This window comes from Bubalus kerabau, chromosome 9 (genome assembly GCF_029407905.1).
Source record: "Bubalus kerabau isolate K-KA32 ecotype Philippines breed swamp buffalo chromosome 9, PCC_UOA_SB_1v2, whole genome shotgun sequence".
Classification (NCBI taxonomy): Eukaryota; Metazoa; Chordata; class Mammalia; order Artiodactyla; family Bovidae; genus Bubalus; species Bubalus kerabau.
Genome location: NC_073632.1, coordinates 34,616,975 through 34,635,717, shown reverse-complemented (window position 1 = coordinate 34,635,717; position 18,743 = coordinate 34,616,975). Strand labels below are relative to the sequence as shown.

General features: G+C 35.8%; 1 protein-coding gene and 1 long non-coding RNA gene across 3 annotated transcripts in view; one reads left to right on the top strand and one right to left on the bottom strand.

Annotated features, from left to right (window-relative positions):
• The window catches only part of NKAIN2 (sodium/potassium transporting ATPase interacting 2), a 941,095-nt gene that overhangs the window by 559,198 nt on the left and 363,154 nt on the right, over positions 1-18,743 (top strand). The gene's annotated exons all lie outside the window — the stretch shown is intronic.
• LOC129619712 (uncharacterized) overlaps positions 1-18,743 on the bottom strand; it is a 216,887-nt gene that overhangs the window by 11,532 nt on the left and 186,612 nt on the right. The window contains exons 2-4 of one of the 2 annotated variants that reach the window (XR_008698054.1): positions 10,170-10,267; positions 3,164-3,193; positions 522-620 (exon numbers count right to left, since the gene is read on the bottom strand). This is a non-coding gene — a long non-coding RNA (uncharacterized LOC129619712). The remainder of the gene's footprint in view (positions 1-521; positions 621-3,163; positions 3,194-10,169; positions 10,268-18,743) is intronic. The other variant, XR_008698053.1, reaches the window with a different exon arrangement.

The window sequence follows — 18,743 nt, the reverse complement described above, 5'->3', positions numbered from 1 at the left end:
TATCCTTTATAGAATGTGAAAAACAACAATTTATTCTTAGTTTGATCACCTTTCCTATTTCCTCATATCCCCATCCTCTTTATGCTGTTTCTTAGTTCCTCAGAGAACCAACTGGGATATCTCATTGGACATGACCTTCAAGCCCAACTCTTCCTTTGCCCACCATCCAAAACTACATTTTATTAATCCTACGTGTATTTCTTCACAAATTTTTTTTCTGACCTCTATGATAATTTAATTTAAGCTAAGATAGTGGTTTTAAGTGTATGTTTTCCCAATATGATAGATGTCTTTGCTAGGTTATGCATGAAGTCTGCTCAAGACTGGAATCAAAGGAACCATGAAGGGGTTTATGGGGGCCCCCCAAGTGCCTTTCAAGCAGTGTTTCTTATCATAACTTTGGAATTTAAAATGTCAATGTTAAAGTATTTGATAAATCATCATAGAAAATTAATATCCCTTCCCACTCACAAACAGTTTTATTTGCTCATGTGTCCAGAGTATCTAAATTTCTCACTTACATTCTTGATGTATTTAGATGATCTGCTTCCAAAGATTCTGTTCACTCAAGGTCTCTACTCTAGCAGATGATAGTCTTCTTGTTTACTAAGGTCCACTCACTGCAGGAAAAACAAAATAAAATGGAAGAAAGATGGTATTCCTGCCTTATTAGAGTAACCTTTATCTGATTATAGATTCAGATATTTGGCTCAAGAAAATCCTCCTTTGAGAAAATTTCTCAAGTATGAAAATATGTCCACTCTTAAAATTCCACCTGTTTAATTTACTAAGAATTTTAATATATTAATCTTCCCAAATGGCATGAGCTTTTAACAAGGGATTTCAAAGGAGTGACTAATATGAGAATTGCAGACCATGTGTCAAGTCCATGAGGACTATCTATTTGAACAGTTGGATTTGCTTATTTGCCAACACTTGTTGTAGTTGTTAGATTTAATATACCTTCTGATAAAAGGGAAATTGCAGTATTCTTGTATATTGGAGATAAGGCTCTTCTTACCTTTATGTTTCCACTTCATATTTAGAAGCAAACAGAGGAATGTTTTTTATAAGACATTTATGCCTTTATGGTGTCTTGGAGTATTAAGACAAAGAGAGAGCTCAAGAGAATATCTGTCCCAGAAAATGTACTTGACCAAGGTCACAGAGGAAATTCAGAATGTGCCAACATAAGACCTCTAACTACGTCTAGGTCTCTCTCCTTTCATTGTGACACCTTTCATGGAATTCTGTTTTCCTATCTTCCAAGAGTTAGTCACAGTGATGTTTGTTTATATTCTTGGTGTTAATGACAGTGTCAGCTAATACCCTGGAAATTTCCTTAAGTAACTTGACAACCATATATGTGGCACTGTACATCACTTAAATTGAAAGAAAAGTATGACTAATGCCATGTGCATCAAAATTAATTCTGTCATGAACTGCTCTGTATGAGTCATAGAAGCCACAGTACTGTATTTAGAATAATAATAAGACAAGGAATAATGGCATCCTAAAATTTAATGAGGTAGTTTAGTTTAAATGTACATTGTTAGTTTGTGTCAACCTACTGCCCATTGCAAGCGGCACATTTTTTTTTAACAACCTTGTGCAATGGGGCTGTAAATTACTATAATTAAATTAAGCCATAACCTTATCCAGGCAATATGAGGTATTTGTACTTTGTCTCTGTAATCATATTATATGCTCAGAACAGAAACCACAATGGAATAAAAAAATTAAACAGCACAATCAAGCATGTCACTTATAAGTTTTCAAAGGGGAAATAAAACTACTTGGGATATCTATCCATTTTTCTAGGTATGACCATGACAGGTCTCTGATGTAAGCAGTTACCATTTAATGCATCTTTGTTAAACTGGTTGTTAAATTTGAAAGCAGAGCACAATGTGGAATCAAAAAGTTTGCCTCAAATTAGCATATCTGAATGCCTTTTGGTTTCTTTCCAATCTCATTTTAAGATTATAGGCAGATGGAGAGAGATTACTAGTTTGATTTCATGGGATGGTATAGATTCTGAGAGACAACTCTGAACCATGGAAGCAATATAATAAAATTAGCTTTTTCTGATGATTACTGCATTTATGGTTTGCATAAAATTTGTGTTGTGCCAGGATTATTTTTCATGGATTATTTTGGGGTTATGTACTGTTTTCCCTTGGGCACAGTAATTGGAGTTAGAAGGAGGTGCTTGTTAATAAAATACAGAAAGGGATTATTTTCTCTTCTCTATTATTTCAATTGTTGGTAACATCTGATAGTACTCATCATGCATTATAATCAATATTGTTTTCAGGCCCAATTTCCCACTATACAATAAGTTCTTTGAAGCTGGTACTGTAATTTATTCCAAGAATTTAAGTGCCTAGCATAGTACACAGTACAAAATGGGGAGGGTCTCAATAAATGATTATTGAAAGAATATACAATTAAGGAAAGAAATGGAATTGTTTCCACATATTATGGTTTATAAACTATAAACTTTATTTTTCACTTCTAATTTCCTAGAAAACTTCTTTGTATGAGTTAAACATCTCAGTAGTGGGGACTGAATAGTCATATCATTTGTACCTCTACAACCACTTTTATCTTTAAGAAAATTAGGACTTCAAATTACCACTTTCAAATGTTGATTTCTGACTTCACCACTGTTGCTTTGTCTAATTCACTCAAGGTATTGAAAAAAATGTGGATGGAGAAGTCACTAAATATATTCACAGCATACTCACATTTTTAAGCATGGTGAAGAATAATAATCACTGTGATTATGACAATACTGTGTTCCCCACCCTCTTTATCTATGAGAAATACTGAGTGGAGCACAGGTCAGATCTTTCTTAACCTCATTGTCTTTTTACTTTACCTTTTAAAACTACATGTGGTGTTATAATCATAAAATAGCTAGATTTGACAACATAAATTAGGTGAACAGGTGTTTCTCAAAAGATTGAATGTGTGTGCATGTGCATGCTGGGGGGTGGGTGGGGGGGATTGTTTTTGATTAGTTTATATATATATATACCACTCCTGAGGCCAGGGTTGGATTGTTACTTGGCCCTCGTTGCACTTTGACCTTGTTCAGTAGAATTTCAAATGCATAGTATTAGTTGTTAAAAAAAAAAATTTCAGCCAGAGTATTTACGTGTCAGTTTCTTAGAGTTCTTGGAGTTTCCTGGAAAAAAAGCAAAACAAAACAAGAAAGAAAACAAGTCAGTTCCCAGTAGAATATGAATTGATACATCATCATCACCAATGAAGAGAGTGAGGCCAAATGAGTAGTTTCTAAATGAAGTTACAGGCATGTGGCAAGGAATTGTGGAATTTCTCTCAAAGGAAAATAATCATATGAAATCATAGATTGTTTTTTAAAATATCCTTTCTCATGGGTCACCATTTCCTTATTATCACATTATTAGCTAATAGTTCAAAATGTGAAAAATTGCATTTAAATACAAATATAATTATGTTGCTTTGTACAGTGGTAAAACAGCAAGAAGTAATACCATTAATTTCAGTTATGTGAGTTTAAATAAATCATAATGTACTATTTATTTTTCTTGTCATTGAGTATGTCAGACAGGAGGCTAATTAGTTTGAAAATCTCATTTAGAATATCTCTACTTTATAATCCCTCAGCATGGAAATTGACAGTATTTAGTAAAAGAGAATGAAGTGCAATACCATTAAGAAAAAAATTGTTCTTATATTTATCTTCCTGTAAATGAGAGCAAAGAGCTAAAGACCATTTTGTCTAATTGCTATATTATTCTAAATTGATGATGTTTTTTAAGTCCTGAAGATAATATCTAATTTTTAACTGAAGCTCTAGGAGGGAAGATCCTTTCTAGAAAGAGCTCATTTATTTTAGAAGCAACTTACTTATTTTCTGTTATTATCATGAAGTACATGCCAAGTTGCAATACATAATTTTCCATATTTAGAAATTTCTAATATTTGTGTTAAATTCTTTTCAAATTAATATCTTCAGAGAAAATAAATATCAATTTTCAGAAAATGATGAACCTTCATTAGTGAGCCAAGCACTTGTTAAATGCTGCACATGTTATCCATTCATTTTCAAAAATAATTTATAAATAGTTTTATGACCATTTTATAGATGAGAGATCAGAGTCACATTCTAGTGAACCACAGGGAAGGGATTAGAACTCATTAGTATAACATAAGAACTTGAGCCATGCTGTACTATGCTGTACCTAAACCCTGAATTCTATGTTTTGTTTTCAAATCTACTACTAACTTTTTCATTGAGCAATAGCTTAATCTTTATGAATTTCAGTTGTCTGATTGATAAGATAGCTATCTTAGCACTTCAGAAAATAAATGCTATGGAACGTTGTTGAGAATGCAGTGAGAAAGGGCACAGCTATATACTATATTTGGAGTGCAGATTGGCACAATCTTTTACTCATTTTTTTTTTATTGGAGTAAGTTGATTTATAATGTTGTGTTAGTCTCAGGATAAATCAGACTGGGATTAACATATACACACTACTATACATAAAATAGATCATTAATAAGGACCTACTGTATAGCACAGAGCACAATCTTTCAAAGAGCAATTTGGAAATGTGACTCAAGGGCCTTAAAGGTTTCTCTACACTTATTTTACCCTGTACTTCCATAGCTAGTAATGTATCCTGAAGGAATAATTACAGATGTGGTTAATGATTTATGTCTAGTTTGTAACCATCTTTGAAGAGAATATTCAACAATACCAATAAATTTAAAATTTGTAAATTACTAGGTAAGTTGATATGACAGAGAATATTCTCAATTCCAAAACATGCAAGTTGTAAAGTTTGTAACTGAGATGATTGACAGCATATGAAAATCAAAACGAGTTGAATATCTTGATTGGTTGTAACCAGTAAACTTAAAATATTACTTTAAAGAACAGAAACAAAAGAGTAGCATCTGCATAAAGCTGCTACTTTATAACATTTGTCTGAGAAAGGCCTCTAGAACTTAGATGAAATTTACAATAGAGAAGTAGCGGCAAAAGTCATGGTGCCTGGGGATTATGGAAGTCAATAACAGTAAGTGATTTTAAAAAAAGATTCACATCAGTAACAGTATAAGACAATAAACTATTCAATAAAGGGAAACCCTTTGGATTTGATTGTAATAGCTAACTGTTACATTTATAGCTTACATACTTTAATATTTTAATACTAAAATACAGTAGGTATTATCTCTAATATTAAAGTGAAGTGGCTATTATCTCTAAAAGAATAGAGATCCAAAAGAATTAGAGGCATTAGAAAATTTCTGAGGACTTGGTAGGTAATTTTAATTGATAAATAATATGTATATTCATATGTCTTGGTATTATATTTTTGTCTACATCCTAGATTTTTTAATTAGTTTTCTGTATATATGTCTTTTGATCCTTACAATAGGTTGTCTTTACAACCTATGTGGTATTTTAATGTAAAATAGCCTTATTTCATAGATGCCAGAGTCTAATAATTTAAGAAATATTTTTAAACATACACAGGTATGTCAAATATAACATGAAACTTCCAACTGGAATAAAAATGAACATACTGAAGATGCTTGCCTTTGGTCAATTCCTGAACTTTAGTCCCTCTGGTTTCTTGGTAAGAGTGCAGGTAGAGGGAATCAGATAAGTCACTGGCTTCTGTAAGCCCATTTCTTGTTCAATAAAATGGAGTTTATTATGGTACCTATTCATAAGGTTATTATAGTTATTAAATTAGAAAATAAATGTAAAGAATTTAGTACTATGCCTAACACACAGTAAGAACATGCATAAAATAACAGCTATTATTATTGAGACTGAGGGAGAGTTGAATCACACCTTTTTTTACAATCTGGCTTTGTTTAAACATAATGAGCTAAATCAGAAACACATATATGCATATTTAGCAGTAATGCTTGACACATATTAAGGCTTCAGATGAATTAAATAAGTCAGTGAAGATGACAACTTTAACCTACAGAGATGTCAGAGTTATTGCTGCATTATAGAAATGATAAGAAGAAGAAATACACTTTAAGCATTATCTCATTTGAGAAATACTCCTGTGGATTCTGAGTGGTATCAATCGAAATTGATTTTGCCTTGAACATCCAAACTGTATAGACATGCTATCATGTAATTGACTGATAATGATCAGAAAGTATGTCCTCTGGGCTTAACCTACCCACATTAAATGAACTAATTTCTATTGTTAATAGCTAATTGTCAGTTGGAACTATCTTTTCCCTGTACTTTTTGAAAATCCCTTGATCATTACATATAGGGACTATTATTTCATACTTCTGAATCTTTACCTTATATTATCTCCTATGCTAAATATGTCTTCTTTCTTCCCCCTGATAAACTCTTAACATCACCAGTCCTGTAAATTCTCCTGAAGAGAACTTTTCACCGTCTCTTTCCTTCCCTAGTAGCTTATTACCAACGTCTGGCTGACAGAGCCCCTTGCTTCTGTGGGAACCAATGTGAGCACCTCCTCTGAGACCAGGCTGAAACTTTTCCTCAGATGAGACCACATCCATATCTAGCTATCCCCCTCTTATTCTGCTTTCTCCATTTCCCTTTCCCTGAGAATACTTTCTCTAGAGCTCATTTTCTCAAGAATCTCTGTCACAGGCTTTGCTTCTAGAAATTTTAACCAAAGCAACTTTTCTGATTTCTCTAGACCAGTCCTTAGACAGCAAACTCCATTAAGGACATGCCTAGTCCAACACCTCTGTCATAAAGCAGAATGCATGGTATTGCATTGTTTTAGCTGTCTTTCTTCCCTACTACTTCTACTAAGTCGCTTCAGTCGTGTCCGACTCTGTGCGACCCCACAGACAGAAGCCCACCAGGCTCCGCTGTCCCTGGGATTCTCCAGGCAAGAACACTGGAGTGGGTTGCCATTTCCTTCTCCAATACATGAAAGTGAAAAGTGAAAGGGAAGTCGCTCAGTCGTGTCCAACTCTTCACGACCCCACGGACTGCAGCCCACCAGGGTCCTCTGTCCATGGGATTTTCCAGGCAAGAGTACTGGAGTGGGGTGCCTACCAAACTGAATTCCTTGAGAGAATGAACATTGTCATACAGTGTTTGGATTCTTAATGCTTTGCGTAGTGCCTGGCATAGTCAGTTGCTACATAAATATGATCCCTCTGTGTTAGCACTGAGATTGGATCTTTTTAAAATATACTCATTCAAATGCACAAGAATATTCACAAACACCTTTAAATATAAGCAGCAATATTTCAAGTACAATAAGATTCTGGTTTTTTTAATCTTATACTGCTTTTAAAATTCAAAATATTTAGCTTTTATTAAACCTGTGACCTTTTAATAGGTATTCTCATGAACTAGATACAATACTCAATGGGAGAATACCACACATAAATTTGAAACTATAATGTATAAATTTATATATTATTTTATTATATATTTACATATTATATATATATATACCTAAAATAATGACAATATCTTAGTGAATGGTGAACTTCACTTAGGTTGAAATATAAGAGTTCAGAATATATTTAATTTTGAACTGAAATTCCAAACAACATAAATAATGTGAGTTCATAAGTCATTTGATTGTCATCAAAAAGTATTTTGTTTAAGTTGGTATATGTTTATTTTTATGAGTGTTGCTTTGTTTGAGGAAAAACCTGATTTTGTCATCTATTTTAAGCTTTATTTGGAAAAAATAAAAACAGGTATTAGCATTAGTAAAATAGGAAAGTAGAGAACTAATTTTATGGATACTTTTCTAAAGCCATTTTGTTCTTACTAATATTATGGAAAATACTGTACTTAGGAGTTTAAATATTTCTATATAATTGCAATGGAATTAATATTCTATATTCATTGGTTAATTCTGTGGTTTATAATGATGTATAATAAATGCCTATTAACTATAATTGACTAGAAAGGACTAGGCAACCAGCATGCCTAATGACTAATTTGGGGTGTTCTGAGCAAGGGCTTATATATTTTCAGTAATGCTGTATTCAGATGACAACAACATTTTGGAAAGGAAATGAAGTACATTGATTATCACAAGCAATATCTCAGGGTAGAGTATATTTTCTTCTTCATTTCCATGTTAATAATACAGCTTTATTGTCCTTAGTTTTGAAAAGCATTCTTATATTAAAAATATCTTATATAATTGAATAGGCAATTTTGCATTTATACTGTTATGTTTTTTTCTAACCACAATGAAGTACTAAAATTGTTTTGTTTTTTCTTGGCCATCCTCTGCCTTTGAGTGGAGCCTTCAAAGTCTAATGAGTATGAATCACCTAGGATCTTCTTAAAATGCAACCTCTTTCATGTGGGTGGTGGCCTGAGAGTCTGCATTGCTAAGTAACCCTAGAGTGATGCCAAGGTTGCGGGTCTGCAGGCCACACTTGAAGGAGCAAGATCTGGGGTGCTTATCCTTTGGAGTCCCAGACTTAAGTCATGAATTCTTTTCATGAAATGTTAAATGATCCCAAGAGATGATGCCTCTGCCTGGTTACCGTGACCTTCTCTCCCTGACTTGGACCTCCAGCAGAGGCTTAGCATCAGCATTTCAGGATTCATCTCTGATTCCGTTGACTTCCCTCCGGGGATGGTGGCAAACCACAGACCACTTCAGCACTGATATGGTAACACACTGGCTCGCAGCAGCGGCTTTGTCAAACTTTAGTGAACTTTTGTGGCTGCCCAGAAAGTGGAATTGGCACACAATGTACAGAAACTTTGCATGACAAGAAGGCAAGATAGTGGCAGCTTGACAAGTTTCTCTGCATGAAAACAAATTAAGATGCCTTGACAGCTCTGAAAAAGCTGTTCTTCTTGGCATTTTTACTTCTTCCGATGTTCTCCAAGCGTGTTATCTCTATTTCTTGTAAAGCTATACTTACAGCCCAGGAATTTCTTTAGTAGCCAAGTCACACTTCAGAATTGTGTCAGTTGTGAATAACCCTCAGGATTTTTATTCCCTTGTCATATGTGCCTGTATAGTATTCCAGCCATCACCCCCTTTCATGTCAATAAAACTTTTACTTTCTCAAGGCTTTCACAACTCTGATCTTATATCTTCTTATCTTCCTAGTGAATAAGATAGTACAGACAACCTTTTTTTATATTCATTGACACAATAAACATTAATTATTAAGTTCCCACTACAGGTATGATAGGTACCCAGGAAGATATCACGATTATTGTTTTGGCACTGCCCTCAGAGGTCCTATAAGGTAGCAGAGAGGAAAAAACATGTGTGTGAATTGAAAGGTGGAAAAGGAGAAGTGCTTCCGTGAGTTACAGATCACACACTGGGAGAAGCTGGCAAAGCCTGTGATGATTTGTGGCCATATGTGGCCATATCCCTGCCAGTACAGGATATGGCAGGGACAGAAGGCATTATAACACAGTCGCTTCATAGCTGGACTTTGAAAATGAGTAGAATTTAGAGGTGAGGGAGGGGCAGGAGTTAGGGCAACACACCATGGAGCTGGGAAGCAAGGAATGCTGCTTGGGGAATAGGTCGTGTACTGTTTTTTCTTTTTTTTTTTTTTTTTTTTTTTTGCGGTGGTTATGGCTATTGTGTTTGAAGTGTGAAGAAAGTAGATTGACACTAGACTATGAATGGGTTATACTGGAAAGATGAGGGTTTAGACTTGTACTCACATTCCTCAAAGTCTTCTTTTCCAGCTGAATGCAATGAGGTACAAGGAGATGAGAGGACTGGCATGGGGTAAGAAAGCTTGCAAATGGCAGTAGTGTATTTTTTTCCAGTGAGAGTATAATTGCTTTACAATCTTGTGTTAGTTTCTGCTGTACAACAAAGTGAATGCGCTATATGTATAACATGTGTAACCTCCCTCTTGGACCTCCCTCCCACCCCCACCGTCATCAGAGAGCACCAAGCTGAGCCCCCTAAATACTATATATTAACATATGTATGTGGAATCTAGAAAAGTGTTACAGATAAACCTCGTTCCAGGGCAGGAAGAGAGATGAGAATGGACCTGTGCACCAGAGAGGGAAGGGGAGTGGGGGGGTGAGTTGAGAGATGAGGTCTGACAGTGCTGGACTTCCAACCTAGTGTGTGGGCTCCCAGTCCTGCCCTCAAGGACGGTGACATGGCATTACCCCTCACCTGCAGCCCAAAGGCCCAGCCGCTCCTGGGGCTCAGAGAGAAGGTGAGAAAGTCTTCATGCCCCAGGGACGAAAGGGTAAAAGGCAACAGGTATTTATCTGGGAAAAAAAAAAAGATACAGGGTATCATCTAACACTCGTTTGATTTTGTTTTAGGATTTTTTCACTCTAAAATATCTGCATTTTGTGGAACTCTTTTTGATGTATTTCTATTTGTGTAAAACTGTGAACTTTTTTTCTCTACTCGTGCTTCAGGTGTATCCCTTTTTACAAGATATATGACTTGCCACCAAAAAACACAAATGAGTAAATTGCATTTGGCTAGCCATCATATTTAATTTTTTTTTTCTTAAACTGTGTTATTACCTCCTAGGCACTATCTGCAGCACATTTGTTCAAAATAGATAATACATCATCATGGCTTTTCACAGCAGAGAAGGGGATTTTAATGAAAATGCCACTTTTAATAAGAAACCTCAGTAAAACGTGGTCTTGGTAGTTCAGGCTGAGATATTAATGTCTGGCACTTTTTCCCCCAGAATTCAGTAACAAAAGAGTGAGGAGTTTGATTTGAAAAAACGCAAAAGATGTCGGGAAAATAATTGTCCTGAGATAGGATAGTGTATGCAAAGTAAAATTTTCAGTATTTACTGCATATGGTATATACTATTTCTTCAAGGTGTTTTCTTTTTCTTATTGCTACCAACCCTCAAACTTAAAAATAAGATAAGCAGGTCAAACTAATTAAGTTAGGCAAATCTGAATGAATAACGTCTTAGGAAATTTTAATGAAAACAATCAAACTTTATGGTTTTGGACTTGTTTCTAGAAAAATAAAAATAGACAACAATTTAAAAACCCTCACTGTTCTGTTCTAAAGAGGTTTCGCCCCACAGTAAAGGAAACCTGAGTATCTCAATTTTTAAATATAGGAAATCCTCCAAATGTATATTTCCACATTTTCCCCCCTGAAACCCAACCAAGTGGCCATATAAACTGTTCAGGCTATATATAAATAGTCTCCTGAATAGGATGGGTAATACCTTCCCATTTTCAGAAAGCCTAAATGAGGAGGAAAGGCAAGAGAGTTTGAAGTAAAGTCATTTATTCATTCAGGCAATGTTGAGTGTGTCAGGTGACAATACTCTGTATCAGGTCACGTAAAGCAGAGACACAGTGTAGAAAGATTGACAGGGCCCATGCATGACGGGTCTGGAAGTCAAGCAAACAGACTGGGTTGTATTCTCAGCCTAGAGCCTTCAGAGCATAGACATGTCCTTATTCGCGAAGAAAAGGACCTGGCAGGAAAGGATAGGCAGATGTAAGTGCAGATATGCTGTAAAACCTGGCAAAACTAAGGTCCAGAGCTCAGGGAGCGCTTAGCATGCTGTTGGTCTGCACAGAGATTGTGAGTTTCACAAGGAACCGGCTGTGTCTGTTTTATGTACGATTGCCTTATTCCCAGTTAAGCATGTGAAGATCTGGCTGACTGGCACTTATGTACTGACTGTCCCAACTCTCAACTTGATAATTAGTAATAGTCATCCTGAAGCTTTTAAACACTTTTCTACAAAAACATTTTGAATTCCTTGTTAAATATACTTTGTACTCCACTTGATAGAATTGATAGCTATTACCGATTTTAAATGAGTTGTAGGAAATTACTACTGAATTATACCAACTAAAACAAACAAACAAGAAAAAAAAACAGGCAAAAGAAGAAAGGAAGTAGGAAGTCTAATACTACTTTTTATCAAAGTTGCACATCACAAATTCTCAAAAACATATCTCTCCCAGGAGGGCAAGAATAGGGTTGTTTTGAATGATAGAACTTTTACAGCATCTCAGCATACTGACCCAGAAGAGGGAATAAATATATTGGTTGGATTATGGTAGAATTCTCAAAAGTGCAAGAAACCAGATTTATACATTGTGAAACCCATAGATCACAGTTATATTAGTGCTGTGATAGTGAAAACATAAATTTTTCATCAAGATAAAAATCAAAGAAAATCTGAATGCCTTCTTGGGGAAAGATTAGTCTCCTGTGTCTGAGATCATCTTATCCATTCCTACTGTCTTTTTCACTCTATGTCAGTGACGGTCATTGTCAGAGAGCTTGGTATTTCAAATGTGGTAGGTTGTACTTATGACATTTTTGGTAATTAATATATATTTTAAAATAATTTCTTTATCATTAAAGTACTGACAAGGCAGACTGTTATTAAAAGGGCATTGGATAAACTACAAGGATAATAAGACACACCTATCACATCTGCTAGCTCACCATGTCATTAATTTATTCACAAGAAATTAAATTAGATGATTATCACAAGTCCTTTTAAATGTAATATTTTTATAATCCTAGTTATCAATAGACACTCTGTTTCTGAATGCTTTTAGAACTTTTGGCTTTCTATTTTTACAGGTATTTTATATATATATATATATATCCCTAATACTTATAAACAGGTCTTATTGAAAATTGTGGATCTTGTAGCCCATGGAAAGAGAAAAAAAATTACAAGTTTAGAGAGCTCCATATCCTAGTCTTTCTGGGCTTAAGAAAATTCAAAAAAGAGTATAACAAATTATTGAATTAGCAAGACATTAAAATTATCTTTTCCTTTTTATTATCCAAGCTACCTGATTCCTCTTATTTCTCTGGCTGAAATGAAGACCATATTATCTTTCATCTAAGACACACAGATCAACCTATTATACCTAATAGTTTTTTCTGTAGGTGAAAGGTAGGCAACTTAGCTAAAGCCAGAAGAAAACCTTTGTGCCCCTTTACAAGGCTTTGAGATCCCAGAGGATCAAGAAGGTTAAAAAAAATGGAAGGACCCTTGGTCTCGGTTAGATTTAAGAGTCTTTGTGATCATATCCAAAGCTCTGTGAAGGATTTATGTAGCATTATATATATGGAAGAAAGAAAGACTTTCTAAGCTAAGAATTCCCAACACTGCAGTTTATTTAAAAATATACTTTGTTTTCAAGTTTGCGTGCATACGTGCTAAGTCACTTCAGTCCTCTCCAACTCTTTGTGACTCCATAGACTGTAGCCCACCAGGCTTCTCTATCCATGAAATTCTCCAGGCAGGAATACTGGAGTGGGTTGCCATTTCCCACTTCCCACTTTCAAATTTGGGTGGGGCGTTAATGATTCTCAATGTTCTACTTACTGGGACAGAAAAAGAGTATGCAAATAGAAATCATCACCTGAGTGTCTTCACGAATATATCTAGATGAGCTTTTTCCAAGCTATCTTCCTAAGAGTATTCCAAGAGATACAAAGAGTACTAAATGAGATGATGAAAGGCATCAACTTAACACAGTATCAGAAATACAGTCCATGTGCAATAAATGTTATTCATCTTTATTGCCAGTGATATACTGTGATTTTGAAAAGGCAAGGGAGCTTTGTGGCGAAATCACATACAATTTAGTTCATTTCCCACTTCATTATTAGCATGTGAAAGTTTCTGAATAATTTGTTTAAATATTTAACTAATTTTTTTAACAGAGTTGTTTTCATGGAATGAAATATCAGTTGGGAAATATCAATCTAGCAGTAGCTCTTGAATGAGAACGTTTCCATTACCTGTGTGTGTACTGACTTCCCACTTCATGTCTGGGCTGCAGTAAATACAAAGAAATTAGAGATATGACTAATGTTCACAAAATAAGCTAGCCTATAATCATATGCTGGAGTGTTTAAAACTAAATGCAGTCATTGGTGTGAGGTGAGAATGGATTTTAGACTAATAGTCTAATTTTCATGACATGAAAGTGGGGGGTCTTATAGGAGAGGTTGAATTTAAGTGTACCTCAAAGACTAAGAATTCCACCATATGCAAAGATACAGACAGGAAAGATCCAAAAAAACCGAGGAAAACTTCAGTGATTAGCAGCATTGCTTTCTACAATACAAAGCGAAAGGTGAGGTGGTGTAAGCAATGCTTTATCCAGATACCTTTGGAAAGAGACTGGCCGGTTGAGTTGAAACTGGAAGACATGGGAGAAAGGGAAGGTCTTCAAGTTGTCATCACAGAAATCCTAGCCCCTGGGGAACTGAAGCAGCGGAGGGGAGTGGAGTGTTCCTGGATCCATGTGTGTAGTACCATTCATCTTACCAGTTCCTGTGTGAACCTGGGCACGTTTGTGAACCTTCAGTGACAGATTTTCATCCATTGGATGAGGACAGGAATGTTGTCTATGCCGTAAAGTTATTGCAAGGTATAAATGAAGTGCATGAAACTGTTAGAAGAGTGCCTGCTGCATAATTAATGTGCAGTAAATAAGTTAGCTCTGGTTAACTGTGATGGCAGGGAAAGAAAGAAACAACATTTCGAGATGTTAATTAAATAGAGTGTATACCAGTCCCGTTACTTCATGGCAAACAGAAGGGAAAAAAAATGGAAGCAGTGACAGATTTTATTTTTCTGGGTCCCAAAATCACTGGGGATGGTAACTGCAGCCACAAAATTAAAAGACACTTGCTCCTTGGAAGGAAAGAGATGACAAATCTAGACGGCATATCAAAAAGCAGACATGTCACTTTGCTGACAAAGATCCATATAGTCAAAGCTATGGTTTTTCCAGTAGTCATATACAGATGTGAGAGTTGGACCATAAAGAGGGTTGAGTGCTGAAGAATTGTTGCTTTCGAATTGTGGTGCTAGAGAAAACCCTTAAGAGTCCCTTGGACAGCAACAAACCAGTCAATCCTAAAGGAAATCAGTCCTGAATATTCATTGGAAGGACTGATGTTTAAGCTCCAATACTGTGGCCACCTGACGTGAAGAGCCGATTCACTGGAAAAGACCCTGCTGCTGGGATAGACTGAAGGCAAGGCAAAGGCAGAAGGGGGCAGCAGAGGATGAGATGGTTGGATAGCATCACCGACTCAATGGACATGAATTTGAGCCAACTTTGGAAGATGGTGAAAGACAAAGGAGCCTAGCATGCTGCAGTCCATGGGGTCACAAAGTACGACACCACTTAGCAACTGAACAACAATAAACCTATTGTAGGATGGGAGAGAGTCCAGTCTATCTTCCATCAGCCTCTTACTCCCTCTGATATTGCTACCTCCTCTTCGCACTCCACACAATCAGTTTCTCCACTGCAGCCTGATTTACTTTTCTAAAATGCAAATTGGATGCCTGCACTCTCCATTTCAGTGGCTCTTTACCGCCCCCAGGATGAAATCCAACACCCTTGACACAGATTTCAGGGCCCTGTTTGTCCTGACCCACCTATCTAGTTTTGTCTCCCACCACTCCCTTCCCCACAATCCACATGCCTGAAAGTGCCATGAACTCCTCATGGCACATGTTATACTTAGGGGAATGCCCACATGTAGGAATATTCTCCTTTCCTTCTTTGTCTGGTTGTACAGATTATCATAGGGCTATAATATATCTTTAAAGATGTGGAGACCTTTGTAATTGTATGTAAAGATACCAAAGAGTGACTTGAAAGAAGGTGATGCAGAGCAGCAAGCCAAAAGAAAGCTTTTTTTTTTGAGACCTGGGTTGTCTTCATTACACTGTAGATTAAAGGTGTGATCATTCCATGCTCTTTTAGAGTTAGATGTGCATTTTCCCTTATGCTACAGTCTTTTTAAATAATAAGTGATATGCATTAAAAGAATAAATGGATATATGGAAAAAAGTCTCCCTGCCAAGCCACTGAGTGTCCTGCAGCCACTCACTATCAGTTTATTGTCAATTCTTCCAGAAAAACTTTGTGCCTTCTGACAGAACTATATGTACATGAAATTCCCCACTAAACAGAAATGTATGGCTTGTTATGGTATCAAATTTGTCAATGTTTTTTTGAATTACATTTAGGATTATACCTTACTTACTCTATGACTGCAGAAAAAAATTCGCATTTCAGCTATCACATATATGGATTATTTTTATATTTAAAGTACGATACTTTGGTATATAAGATAGGAGATGTTGGTCTAATCTAACTTTTCAGAAAGTTTTTCTATTTCTTCAATAAATTCATTATTTTGCTACAGATTTGCAATGTTCCTTGAATCTTAACTGTGGGCTTAAATGGGTTTGTATTTTTTATTACATTGACCAGTTTTTCTAGTCATGGCCATTGTCATTCTTGCTATGACTTATGCATTATAAAATCTTTTAATATCTGCAAAGGACAGTCATTTCTTATTACAAGACTTTTTTTCAGAAGTTTCCTGGCAAGTCTTGCTTCTTATTTTTCTAAATGAATTTTAGTATTATCTTGTTTGGATCAGAAAAAAAAAAGTCATGTGGTGATATGAAAATGGAATTAAATCTAAGGATTAATTTTTAGATAGTTAACACCTTTATAATGTTGTGTCTTCTCCAAGAAAATAGTATATATTCCTATTTTTTTCATTGTTCATATTGTGCACTTAAAGATTTCTACATGTGAATATTATACATTCCTATATAGTTTGTCTTGTTACTGATTTTAATGAAGCATTTAAACAATAACTTTTAACTAGTGCTTGTGCATAAAATTGAGCTCTCTAGCCTAACCAAAATGCAAACAGTCAAGCCAAGTGTAAAGGGGAAATTAAAGGGATTTAATCAGAGACTGCCACTCTCAGAAAGTATCTGGGAAAAAGATCCTCCAGATATATTTATATAAGCCCTCAGGGTATGATTTCTGTTTGTTGTATTGCTCAGTTTATAAGTTGTGTCTGACTCTTTGCTACCCCATGGACAGCAGCACACCAAGCTTTCCTGTCCTTTACCATCTCCCAGAGTTCTCTCAAACTCATGTCCGTTGAGTCGATGATGCCATCCAACCATCACATTCTCTGTCACCCCCTTTTCCTCCTGCCTTCAATCTTTCCCAGCATCAGGGTCTTTTCCAGTGAGTCAGCTGTTCGCATCAGGTGGCCAAAGTATTGGAGTTTCAGTTTCAGCATCAGTCCTTCCAATTAATATTCGGGACTGATTTCCTTTAGGATTGACTGCTTTGATCTCTTTGCTGTCCAAGGGACTCTCAAGAGTCTTCTCCAACACCACAGTTCAAAAGCATCAATTCTTTGGGGCTCAGCTTTTTTAACAGTCCAGCTCTCACATCCATACATGCTTACTGGAAAAACTATAGCTTTGACTATATGACCTCTCTGTTTGGCACACTCATTTTCATATTGTAAATAAGAGTGATTACGCTAATTGTGCTGAGGTGAAAATAGCCCCAAAGTAGCCCCAAATATTTCTACTTACACAATATTGAGTCATGTAAGAACATCCACAAAATAAGAACTAGGTGAGTGAAGCAGTCTGTATAAATTAAAAATGGTATTTGGTAAGGAAGGGGTACACTAATATTCAAGTGTTCTTCTGTACAATTTAATGCTAGTAAGGAGGCCCCCTTCACTTCTGTAAGAATTAGTAGATTTTCACTAAAAATGGGACCTTATGAATAGCTGAGAGAAGAAAAGATAAAGGCAAAGGAGAAAGGGAAAGATATATCAAACTGAATGCAGAGCTCCAGAGAATAGCAGGAAAGGTAAGAAAGTATTCTTAGTGAACAATGCACAGAAATAGAGGAGAACAATTGAATGGGAGAAACTAGAGATCTCTTCAAGAAAACTGGAAATACCAAGGGAATGTTTCATGCAAAAATGGGCACAATAAAGGACAGAAATTATAAGGACCTAAGAGAAGCAGAAGTGATTAAGAAGAGGTGGCAAGAATATAGAGAAGAACTACACAAAAAAGATATTAATGACCCAGATACCCACAATGGTATAGTCACTCACCTATAGCCAGGCATCTTGGAATGTGAACTCAGGTGGGCCTTAGGAAGCATTATTATAAACAAAGCTATTGGAGATGATGGAATCCCAGTTGAGCTATTTCAAATCCTAAAAGATGATGCTGTTAAAGTGTTGCACTCAATCTGCCAGCAAATTTGGAAAACTCAGCAGTGGTCACAGGACTGGAAAATGTCAGTTTTCATTCCAATTCCAAAGAAAATCAGTGCTAAAGAATGTTAAAGTACTGTATAGTCATTTCACATGCTGGTAAGGTTATGCTCAAAATCCTTCAAGCTAGGCTTCCAGTACATAAACTGAGAAATTCCAGATGTACAAGCTGGATTTAGAAAAGACTGAGGAACCAGAGATCAAATTTCCAACATATGCTGGATCACAGAAAAAGCAAGGGAATTTCAGAAAAACATTTATTTCTGCTTCATTGACTACTCTAAATAATTTGACTGTGTGGATTACAACAAACTGTGGAAAATTCTGAAAGAGATGGGAATACCAGACCACCTTACCTGTCTCCTAAGAAACCTGTGTGCAGGTCAAGAAGCAACAGTTAGAACTAGACATGAAATAACAGAATGGTTAAAAATTCCTTGAGAAAGGAGTACATTGGGGCCACATATTGTCACCCTAGTTATTCCATTTCTATGCAAAGTACATCACACAAAATCTTGGGCTGAATGAAATCACAAGCTGGAATCAAGATTCCTGGGAGAAATATCAACAACCTCAGATATACAGATGATATTACCCTAACTGCATAAAGTAAAGAGAAACTAAAGA